Source organism: Lynx rufus, unplaced genomic scaffold (genome assembly GCF_022079265.1).
Source record: "Lynx rufus isolate CCGP_SWC_20201006 ecotype Redwood Valley unplaced genomic scaffold, mLynRuf1.p SCAF_9, whole genome shotgun sequence".
Lineage (NCBI taxonomy): Eukaryota > Metazoa > Chordata > Mammalia > Carnivora > Felidae > Lynx > Lynx rufus.
The window spans coordinates 25,031,836-25,043,918 of record NW_025814897.1 but is presented as its reverse complement, the minus strand read 5'-3'; positions in this window follow the sequence as shown (position 1 = coordinate 25,043,918).

The following is a 12,083-nucleotide window of genomic DNA, read 5'->3' as shown; positions in this document are numbered from 1 at the left end:
GGGAAACCTTATTCATGTACCATAATTTGTTTCTAAATTCTACCGTTAATTCTCCAGTGAAACAGCTATGCTATCAGGATTTCCTTCATATAGTCTAGAAATATTTATGGGGCGCCTATATGTGTCCGGCAGTGTGCTAATGGGGGGGGGTTGCGACGCAAAAGGGAATAAAGTGGTCCCTGCCCTCGAGGAACTTATAAAGAAGGAATTAAGAAACAACCCCTCAAGGGCATAATGTGACAGCTCTGTGCTAGGTGACCGACGGTACCTATTCCATCCTCCCGGCAAACTGTTGGTTTTTATAGTTGAATAAATAGACACCAAGAGAAGTGAATGAGTTGGTCCAATTTCACTCAGCTTGTCAATTGATTTCAAAATCCTTCGAATCCTTGCAAACCCGTCACAAACTCGCGCTTACGCCTGAAACTCTCCTGGGACTTAGTTTCCTGATCGTTACTGTGAAGGGACTGGAGATATTAATTAGAAGGTGTCTTCTGAATATACTCTTCTACTTGGCCACTAGCAAACTCTACTTGGCCGCTGGCAAATTCCAGCGGCTCTTTTCCATATTTGAGCTTCTTATTTTTCCTTTTTTTTTTTTGGCTTCTTTGGCTCTTTTCTTTCCTGGGTTTCTTTCTCATTTTTCCGAAAGCTCTTCTTCAACCCCCTTTGCTGGTTCATTTTTTTCTGGATTCCTCGAAGTGTTGGTGTTGTCCAAGATCTCACTCTTGGGCCATTTCTCTCCCGTCCTCCTACTTGCCTTGGGTGAGATAATCAGTTCTGATATTTCTCTCCCTCTCCCATTTGCTGATGCCCCTAAGGGTATGTATAGGTCCAGATATGACCTCTATTCTGAGCTCAAGATTGATGTCTAACTTCCTTGGGAAATGTCCACGTGTTGTGCAGCACCTCGCTCTGTGGTGACTATGATGGATTTTGAACACTCAGCATCTATTCTGACATCTATTCAGTGTGCTTTTCAGTGCTTCAGAGGCTGGGACCCATATGCAGTGTTTTCCCGGGGACGGATCATGTCCCAACCATTAGAAGAATCTGCACAATATTTGGAAGATGGGAGAGAGGCAAGGACAGCGTGCTGTTGTTTCTGATGCTACTCGTGGTAGGGAGGCAACATTGTGAAGGTTTTGCTTTTGTTTTGATTTTTTTTCTTTCTATAATAGCGCTGCAGTTACTAACTGCTTGGGTGTCCAAAGCCATCTTAGGGGTGGTGACATCCTGAGACCTGTATCACAGCTCCAAGTGGATGTGCTTTTTAACACATTTGAAAACATTTCATTGAAGTATAGTATACAGAAAAGTACGCTCACCATGCATTTACAACCTGATGAATTTCACAATCTGAGCACGTGAACACACACGTGATTGGCACCCATTTTAAGCAACTGAGCATGAAGAGCAGTGTCCCAGTAGCCCCCCCTCCCCACCCCCAGTCCCCAGTCGTTACATCCCTTGCAAAATGATGGCGGCTAGCTATCCTGACTTCTAAGACCATAAATGAGTTCTGCCTGCCTTTGGACTTTATGTTGGTAGAATCATACAGCATGTATTTTTGTGTGTGTTACTTCTCTCCATTCTGTATTTGTGATCTTCATTTATATAGGTGTCTTGTTGAAGATCATTTATTCCGATCGTTGTACATATCCTATCGTATGAATGTACCATGATTTGTTTCTAAATTCTATGGTGATGAGCAGCTGGTGGTTTCCTTTTTGAAACCATTATAAGCAGTGTGGTTATGAACATGCTAGTGCATCTTTTTCTTACCGCTTTGTAAGAATTCTTTATATATTCTCAATATTATTCTCTCATTGAATCGGTGTATGTCATTGTACTCTATGCTTTGACTTTGTCACCACCACCATCGTGGTGGTTTTCATAAATAGAACTTACATTAATTATCGCACAATTTATCAGTTTCTATTCATTTATGGTTCATATTTTGTGCCCTATTTAAGAAATCTTTACCCTGATGTGGGGCTTGGCTGGCTTAGGTGGTTAAGAGTTCAACTCTTGATTTCGGCCCAGGTCATGATCCCACAGTTCATGGGATGGAGCCCTGTGTCGGGCTCTGTGCTGAGCATACAGCCTGCTTGGGACTCTTTTTCTTCCCCTCCCCTGCTCTCTCTCTCTCTCTCTCAAAAATAAATAAACATTAAAAAAATTTTGAGAGAGAGAGAGACAGAGCATGAACATGAGCATGAGCAGAGGAGGGGCAGAGAGAGATGGAGACACAGAATCAGAAGCAGGCTCCAGGCTCTGAGCTGTCAGCACAGAGCCCGACGCAGGGCTCGAACTCACAAGAACCATGATGCAAAGTTGGATGCTTAACTGCCTGAGCCACCCAGGTGCCCCATAAATAAACATTTTAAAAAATTAAAAAAAAAGAAAGACATCTTTACCCTATTCATGGTCTGATGTTCTTCTGTGTTTACTTCTAGAACTTTATTATTAGGTGTCTTCTATTTTTATCTTCTATCTATATGGATTGATATCTGTGTATGCTGGCACAGTGGAGATCACAACACATGCTTGTTCATTTAGTTGTGCAATTGCCCCATCACCGCTGACTGGAGATATCCTTCTTCTCTGCCTACTGGAGTGTTACATTTATGATAAAACAGGTGCTAAATATATGAGAGTCTATTTCTATATTTCCTATTCTTTTCTATTTGTCCATCTGTGCACTAATTATGAGAACTTTGTAATAGGCCTTAGTATCTTTAGTAATTCCCTCGCCTTTATTTTTCATTATTCTTGGCCCTTTATATTTTCAATGTTTTGCAGACATCAGCTTGTCAGTTTGCATACACACACATACACCTGCTTGGATATTAATTGGGATGCCACTGAATCTAGAGATAGTTTGTGAAGAACTGACATTTTTCCTACCTTGTATCTCCTGATCCATGAGCATACTACATACTTCCATTTATTTAGATCTCATTTAATTTATCTCAGTAGGATTTTGTTGTTTCTAGGGTAGATATACTGCACATATTTCTTCATATTTATTCCTGAGTATTTGATGGTTTTTAACGCTAGCATAAATGGAATAGTTTTGAATTTTGTTTTCTATTTGTTGCCAGTTTATAGAAATGTAGTTGGTATTGCATATTGACTTTGTGCACAGTATCTTCCTGAATTCATTTATTAATTCTAATAGTTTTTGTATTCCATTTGATTTCTTTTTGCATATACAATCATGTTGTCTATAAATAGTACTTTACTTCCTTTCCCATAATTAGACCTTTTTTCTTCATTGTGTTGGCTCAAATCTCTGATATAATTTTGAGTGAAAGTGGTGTTAGTATAAATCTGCTCTCATTACTGAGTTCAGAGAGAAAACATAAACTACAACATGAAATCATAGAATTTAAAACATATAGATTCTCAGCTGAAATAAGGCCTATTCTTAGTTTGTAATGCATTTTATCATGAAAGGGTATTGAATTTTGTCAAATGAGCTTGCTTCATTTAACCTATCAGCATTGTAATATGTTTTTTTTTCCTTTCAGTTTGGAGAATTACATTAACTGATTTTCAAATGTTAAGCCACCTGTATTCCTGAAATCAGCCTCAGTTTGTTGGACTGTATTATCTTTTATATATTGTTAGTTTGATTTGCTAAATAAAAACTTTTTTTAATGTTTATTTATTTTTGAGAGAGAGAGAGAGAGCAGGGAAGGGGCAGAGAGAGAGGGAGACACAGAATCAGAAGTAGGCTCCAGGCTCTGAGCCATCAGCACAGAGCCCAACATGGGGTTCCAACTCATGAATCCCAAGATCATGACCTGAGCCAAAGTTGGACACTTAACTGACTGAACCACCCAGGCACCCCTAATTTGCTAATTTTTAAAGGATTTTTCCATCTTTATGAGAAAGCTTGATCTATAATTGTCTATACTTGCTATGGCTTTGTCGTGTTTTAGAATTGAACCTTTCTATAAGAAATTAGGATATGCTTTTCCATTCTTTAGTAGATCGTGTAAGATTGGAATATTTGGAAGAATTCACTAGTGAAATCGTCCATTTCTATTCCTTCTTTGTCAGCTTTGATAAGTTGTATTTTCTTAAAGGAATTTTTCTAATCATCCAAATTGTCAGATTTATTGGCAGAAAGTTGTTTATTATATCCCCGATTATTTTTAATGTCTGTAATATCTATAGTTCTGTCCCACTTCGCATTCCTAATGCTTTAATTTAGGTATCACTACCACCTCCTTCTTAATTAGTCTTGCATGTTAAGGGCTTTAAGGCTTAAAGATTTCCTTTCTCCTACTATCCTCTTAGACTTTGCTGTCTCATAAAATGAGCTGGGGAGAAACTATTCTTTATAATTCTGTAGTTTGTATGCGACGAAAGTTGTTTGTTCCTTGAATATTTGGTAGCGCTCCCTTGTGAAATCAGCTAGGCATGTAAATTTTCCTGTGAGAAGGTACAAGGTTACATACAGTTTATTACTTGGATAGAAATAAGGAAATTCAGATATTTAATTTTTGCGTTAAGTTTTGTTAAGTTCTATTTTTCTAGAGATACGTCCATTTAACTTTCCAAATTTATTGGCATCACGTTGCTCTTAATAGCATCTTATTATCCTGTGAAAGCCTATACTATTTGCATTATGGCACATTTTCATTTCTAATGATGATTACTTGTGTCTTTTATTTTTGTCTTGCTCAGTCTCACCACAGATTTGGTTAAAAAAATTATAATTAATGCTTAGGGGTGTCTGGATGGCTCAGTCAGTTAGGCATCTGACTTTGGCTCAGGTCATGATCGTGGTTAATCAGTTCGAGCCCTGTGTCAGGCTCTGTGCTGACAGCTCAGAGCTTGGAACCTGCTTGGGATTCTGTGTTTCTCTCTCTCTTTGCCCCTCCCCTGCTCGCACTCTGTCTCTGTCTCTCTCAAAAATAAATAAACATTAAAAAGTATTGTAATTGTTTCATGTACTCAAATTTTAGATTTGTTAATCATATTTGTTTTCTATTTATTTATGCTTTTTTCCCTTAACAATTTCCCCTTGCTTATAAACTGTGCTTTTTCTTTTTTTAGCAAGTTTGTTTTCCCTTAAGGTATATTTTGTCTAATATTAATATAATTACACCATCTTTATTTTGGTTGAAATATGCCTAGATATTTGGGTTATACACACACACACACACACACACACACATATATATATACACATATGTATACATATATACATATATATTTTAGCCTTTCTGTACTTTTGTGTTTTAGACGCATATGCTGTAAAAATAAAGCTGGAATTTTTTAAAAAAAATTTTAATGTTTATTTATTTTTGAGAGAGAGAGAAAGACAGAGCATGATCAGGGGAGAGGCAGAGAGAGAGAGAGGGAGGCACAAAATCCAAAGCAGGCTTCAGGCTTTGTGCTGTTGGCACAGAACCTGACCCACGGCTCAAACCCACAAACTGTGAGATCATGACCTGAGCCAAAGTTGGACACTTAACCAACTGAGCCACCCAGGTGCCTCAAAGCTGGAATTTTTAAAATCAAATATAACAAGTTTTGTCTTTTGCCTGAAGCACTTAATAATTTATGTTAATTATAATTCCATATAGATTAGCATATTTTTATACAGCCCTTATTAAGTGCCTACTATTTGTCTCACCTTTCTGTTTCTTTCCTCTCATTTCTTGTCTTCTTATTATTAATTAAGTACTTTTTCCTGATTCTGTTTTCACCTACACCAGTTTGGAAAGTCTGAGTTTTATTTATTTTTAGTGGTTATTCTAGTAACTACAACATGTACATACAACTAATCAAAGCCTGATTTGAACAGTAAGTATCCTTAGCCTCATCAAGAAGGATCTTCGGTTTCCTTCTTGTTCTCTTTTATAACTTCACTGAGATATAATTCATGTATCTTCCTTTTTGGAGGATAGTTTTGCTGTGTATAAGATTCTTGGTTGACAGCTTTTGAAAAGCAATTCAGTGCTTTGAATACATCATCCCACTGTTTTATGACCTCAGTTGTTTCTGATGAGAAGTCAAATATTAATATTAATGGGTTCTCCTTACATGAGTCTTTTATTTTTTTGCTTTGATTTTCTTTTATCATTTTTGCTGTGATGTCTCTACATATGGATCACTTTGTGTTTATCCTACTTGGAGTTTGTTAACCTTCTTAGATATTTCCTCAAATGTGGGATCCCTTCAGTGATTATCTCTCCAAATATTCTCCTTGAAGCTCTGTTTATTTCTTTTCATCTATTTTCTCTCCATTTTTCAGCTTGCATTGATCTACCTATTGATCTGAAATTTTGCTGATTTTTTTTTCTGCCAGCTCAACTCCACTGTGAGCCTCCAGTGGACTTTTCATTTGGTTATTGTACTTTTCAACTCCACTGCTTTCCAGTTAAAAAAATAATTTCTATACCTTTATTGATATTCTCCACTTGATGAGACATTGTCATCGGACCTGTCTTTAACTTTTAAAGCATGGCTTTCTTTAGTTCTTTGAATACTTTAACAATGGCTGCTTGGGTTTTTTGTCCATTAAATCCTCTCTCAGGGACCCTTCCAAGGCAGATTCTATTGCCTGTTTTTTCCCCCGGGGAATAGGTCACACTTTCCTCTTTCAAAAAATTCTCCTAATTTTTTTGTTGAAAATTGGCTACTTTTTGACTTTTTAAAAATGTTTATTTATTTTTGAGAGAGAGAGAGAAAGAATGAGGGAGGGAGGAGGAGGAGGGGAGAGGGAGAGAGAGAGAGAGAGAGAGAGAGGATCCAAAGCACTCTCTGCGCTGAGTAGAGAGCCTGCCAGATGTGGGGCTTGAACTCGGGAGCTGTGAGATCATAATCTGAGCCACCCAGGTGCCCCGACAATTGGCTATTTTAAATGCTATATTGACGTGACTCTGTATTTTGATTTCCCTTCTCACTCAGGACTGGTTCTTTTGTTGTCCTATGCTTGTTTATGTTCATTGTTTATTGTTTGGTGACTTGGCTGAAATAACGTTGCAAAGTCGATTTCCTCCATTGTGTGCAACCTCGGATGCCCCTGCTCATATTTTTTTTTTTCTCTTTTTCTCTCTTTTATTCTGGCTACCTAGTGGTAGCTCCTAGAATGGTATAAGGTCCAAAATATCACTAAAGGAGTTTATGACACACTACCGCAAAATATAGCTCTTTGATATCTTATTGTTTTGAGATGGAAGCATTTGAAACATAGCAAATGCAGGGCGAGCCTCTTTCTGTCTAAGGACAGATCATCCCGAAGGAACTCAGTTGTTATAAATCCCCTCCCCAGTTTTAACTATCAGGTTGGATTACCTCTTATCGTAGGAGAGGAGAGTGGAAGTTCACACCACATCCAGACAAACCTTGTCACAAACTATCATACCTCAATTATTATAAGGGTCTATTCATCTTTCCTAAAAGTCATTTATTCTTGCCTAAGAGACCTATGTCCCTTCCCCATTCCTTTCTCTATTTACAAGGCACTGAATCCTGAATTCTAAACCACCTTGGAGGGTTTCTAATTTTTCCAAGTAATCTCCCACGTATACAGGAATTATGCATGTTAATAAACTTATCTGTTTTCCACTTGTTAATCTGTCTTTTATTACAGTGGTCTTAGCTAGGAAGTCAGAAGGGTAGAGGTAAAATTACTTTTCCTTCCCTCCACCATTTATTGCTCAAATATTCTGCTTAAGTCCTTAGCTAGTGAGGACTTCACACCCTACCACTGGATATATGTGTGGCTTTGAGACCATTATTCAGAGAGTTTGCATTTTCTTTCCCCCCAATTTACTCAGGGACTACTGGCTCAGAGGTTTCCTTTCAGATTGCTCCTGAGGGACACGGCAGGCACACGATTTTACAGACCACTAGGGATGAGCGTGATTTTATTTTTAAGCCGGGCTTCCTGTCAGTCAGCCTTTGGATGGAGGTTGTGTGTAAGCTCCCTCTCTTAACGAAGCTTCCACCCCGTGTTGATGGGTGTGTGCAGCTTGGGGCATGCTTTCAAACATGCCCTGCTCTGGTTACTCCCATGTGGAAGCAGCTTCCGGCACCCATTCAGCCTTCCTGACTTCAACGCTACCTGTGATTCCAGAGGGATCTTCCCTGGACAACTCTATTAAACTTACAACCACTCTGCTGTTTTGTGTGCATCAGGTTGCTAGAGACCTCCTTGTAATTGCTCTGCATCAAGATTTCCACTGGTTTCTGTCCTTTCCTTTCCTTTCCTTTCCTTTCCTTTCCTTTCCTTTCCTTTTTATTCTCAAGTTTCAGGAGTAGAATCTGCTAATTCCTCGCTGACATATAACACCCATTGTTCATCTCAACAAGTGCCCTCCTTAATGCCCATCACCCATTTTCCCCATTCCCATCAACCCTCAGTTTGTTCTCTGTATTTGAGGCTCTTATGGTTTGCCTCCCTCTCTGATTTTATCTTATTTTTCCTTCCCTTCCCCTATGATCATGTGTTACGTTTTTCAAATTCCACATATGAGTGAAATCATGTGATACCTGTCTTTCTCTGACTCATTTCACTTAGCATAATACCCTCCAGATGTCCATCAACTGATGAATGGATCAAGAGTTGTGGTTTATACATACCATGAACTACAACTCGGTGATAAAAAAAAAAGGAATGAAATTTGCAAAAAGTGGATGGAACTGGAGGGTATTATCCGCTGTTTTCAACGATGCCCTCAGATACGGAGTTCTGGAGTTCTCCACTGTCTGTCGAAAGTAATGCCTGTTTCCTCAGGGAGAGCTGTGGAGCTCTTTATTACTATGGCTTGCTCTCCCTCTGGGCAAAACTCTTTGCTTACTACCCTGGAGCTAGGGGAGGGCACCTGCTTTTCCAAGAAGGCAATCCTCTCCTTGAGTAGGCACTTTTCAGCTTGCTCCTGGTGTGGAATTTTCATCCCACGAGTAAAGGAGCAGAAGTCAGGGGCAGGGGACCCCATCCTGTCAGCCATGACTGCCTGAAATAGGCCTCTGCAATGTGGGACCGGAGGAAATGAGAAATGCCAGTAGCCTGTCCTTCCTGGGTTGCACCTGTTAGCCCCAGATGGTAATCTGCAGAGAGAAGAAGCTCCTGTCTTATTGGTCTCACGTGCCCAGAGCAGAGTGTCCAAGGTAAAGCCTCTATAATGCAGAAATGGGGTGGGAGGGCTAAGAGAACAGCACATGGCTCAAATGCCATTGACTGATTGTTCATACCAACACTTGGTAGATTTTCTGGAATGAACATTCCTCTATTTATTATTATGTCCATAGGACAATTTCCAGATACATCAAATTACTTTTTAAAACCATTTTACAAGTTGAATATTTTGTTGCGGAGACAGTCCATTGTGCTCTTTATTCTGCCATTTCCTAAATTCTGCCCCCCGCCCTGCCCTTCAGTTCATTTTAAGCTTCATCCACCTTCCCTTGATTTAGATCCTATTGTATTTTAATTATATTATTAAGAATCCACAAGACATTATTTTATAATCCATTTGTCCTTGTATTATCCGTGTATCTATCACTTTTTGTGTTATAGATTACTTCTTACACCTGACACTGTCCAGCTCGGATCATGTCACTTCTGCCTAAAGGGTATCTTGTAGGATTTCCTTTTGCAAGCTCTGTTGATGGCAAACTCTCAGATTTTATTCACTTTATTACATTTTATGAAGATGTGCTTAATCTTTAGTTTAACTAATTTGTGGTATTTTTAATATAAATACTCACCTTTTTATTTCTAAAATTCCAGTAGAACTTATTTTTATATTTCTTCTTCTTTACATGTATTATCACACTTGGATTTTTATTTTGTTGAACACGTTAAATATATTCCCTCTCTCCCGCCCTGTATCCTTCTCTCTCTTTCTCTCTCTCTCTCTCTCTCTCTTGGAGTGTGTATCTGAAAATTTGATTATATGAAACTCTTACTAGTCTATTTCAGCCATTTGTTGTTTTTGCCACTCTCATGCAAATATATCTCGCTTGTGTGTTTACTTATTTTTAACCATGAATGTCTTATTTTCCCCCAAATGTTTGTTTTACTATGAATGATTCGACACACGGAATGTCTATGGGGATTTCATGTACTTCCGTTGGGTACCTGTAGACACTACCAGTCTCAAGTCACTAAAAATGCTGGGTTTGAGATTCTATGTATTACTGGGAATGTACAGATGGGCTACAAAGCAGATGAGGCCAGTTTTTTTCAAATTACTAGAAGAAATATTTCTCCTCCTTGCACTCATTACCTTCCCCCGCCCCTTCTCCCTCTGCTTCGGTACAGGGATGGGGAGGGGAGGGCATTTCTTGTTTCCCCCACACTAAGACCTTTTGTGGCAGCTTTAAAAAAGTTGATCTGTTATTGTATTCCCACCTGGTTGGGCCTGAGGTTTGCTGAGGTTTGATCTGTATTCTACGCCACTTCAGTCTGCAAAAACTGAACTAATATCACCTCCTTTACCAACTGCCCTCTTCAGGTAAAATCTGGCTTTAATGCTTTATTTCCTTTCTGTATTTAGATCTAGAGTTAGCTTCCGGTCTAAGAATTCCTAAATTGTGCACCAGCATATTGATGCCTGAAGGACCTTCTATTTTATTTTATTTTATTTTATTTTATTTTATTTTATTTTATGTTATTTTATTTTATTTTATTTTATTAATTTTACTTTACTTTACTTTATTTTAATTTATTTTATTTTATTTCATTTCATTTTATTTTATTTTATATTATTTTAATTTTAGAGACAGAGAGCCAGCAAGCATGAGCAGGGGAGAGGGGCAGAAGGAGAGAGAAAGAATCTTAAGCAGAATCCATACTCCGTGCAGAGCTTGAAGCAGGGCTCGATCCCACAACCCCTAGGATCATGACCTGAGCCGAAATCCAGAGTTGGAGGCTCAACTGACCGAGCCAGCCGGGAGCCGCAAGGACCATTTGTTTTGGATTTTATCTAAGAATTTCAGTTGTTTTAATTAGGAGGCTCAATTTAAGAACATAACTCGGTGCGTCTGGGTGGCTCAGTCGGTTAAGTGTCCAACTTCCGCTCAGGTCATGATCTCGCCTTCAGTGAGTTCCAGCCCCACGTCAGGCCGTGTGCTGACAGCTCAGAGCCTGGAGCTTGCTCCGGTTTCTGTGTCTCCCTCTCTCTCTGTCCCTCCCCTGCTCATGCTCTGTCTCTCTCTGTCTCTCAAAAGTAAATAAATGTTAAAAAAAAATATTAAAAACAACTAAAAAAAAGAACGTAGCTCAACATCTTACCAGGCCTTACATAATATACACATGGAAGGATGAATGTATCTCATATACTATTCATAACTAGTACTGTATTTCTGTCCTTTTTTATCCCCACCAATTACTTTTACTTCTTTTTTAAAGCATGGATTTTTTTTTTTACTTTCACGTGTACAGTTTCACCTCTCCTTATTATATTTTACCTTTTACAGCATATCTGTAAGATCATTTTCTTCTTCCTCAACAAATCTTTTAGAAATTCCTTTAGTGAGAGTCGATGTGCCGTATGCTCACTCAGTTTATTTTTTTGAAAATGTCTCTATCCCTCTCATTCTTCGAACATAGGTTTTCTAGGAGTGCAGTATTAATTTAAAAGTTATTTTCTCTCAGTTCTCTTTTGAAGATACGATTCCCCTTCTGACTTCCATTCTTAAAAAGCCTACTGTCTCATCAGTTGTCATTTAATTGCAAATCATCCCCCTCTCTCCCTCTTTCTTTAATGTATTCAAGATTTTCCTTTTGTCTTCAGTGGTCTGCCAATTCACTAAAATATGCCTTGGAGTGGATAACTCTCTTCTTAAAATTTATTGAATATTTAATTCTTGTATTTTTTTATACATATCTGGAAAATTCCTAGCCATTATCTCTTCAAATAATGCCTTTTCTCCGTTTCTTTCCATGTTCTCATTCTGGGACATAGCTGAGATATCTTTAAGCTTCCTTATTTTAATCTCTAGGTCGATTTATCTCCCTTTTCTATTTTCTCTCTTTGCTTTTCTGTGTTCTTTTGTGGTCATTTATCTGGTTCCATCTTCTGGTGTACTCTTTTTTTCAACTGTCTCTT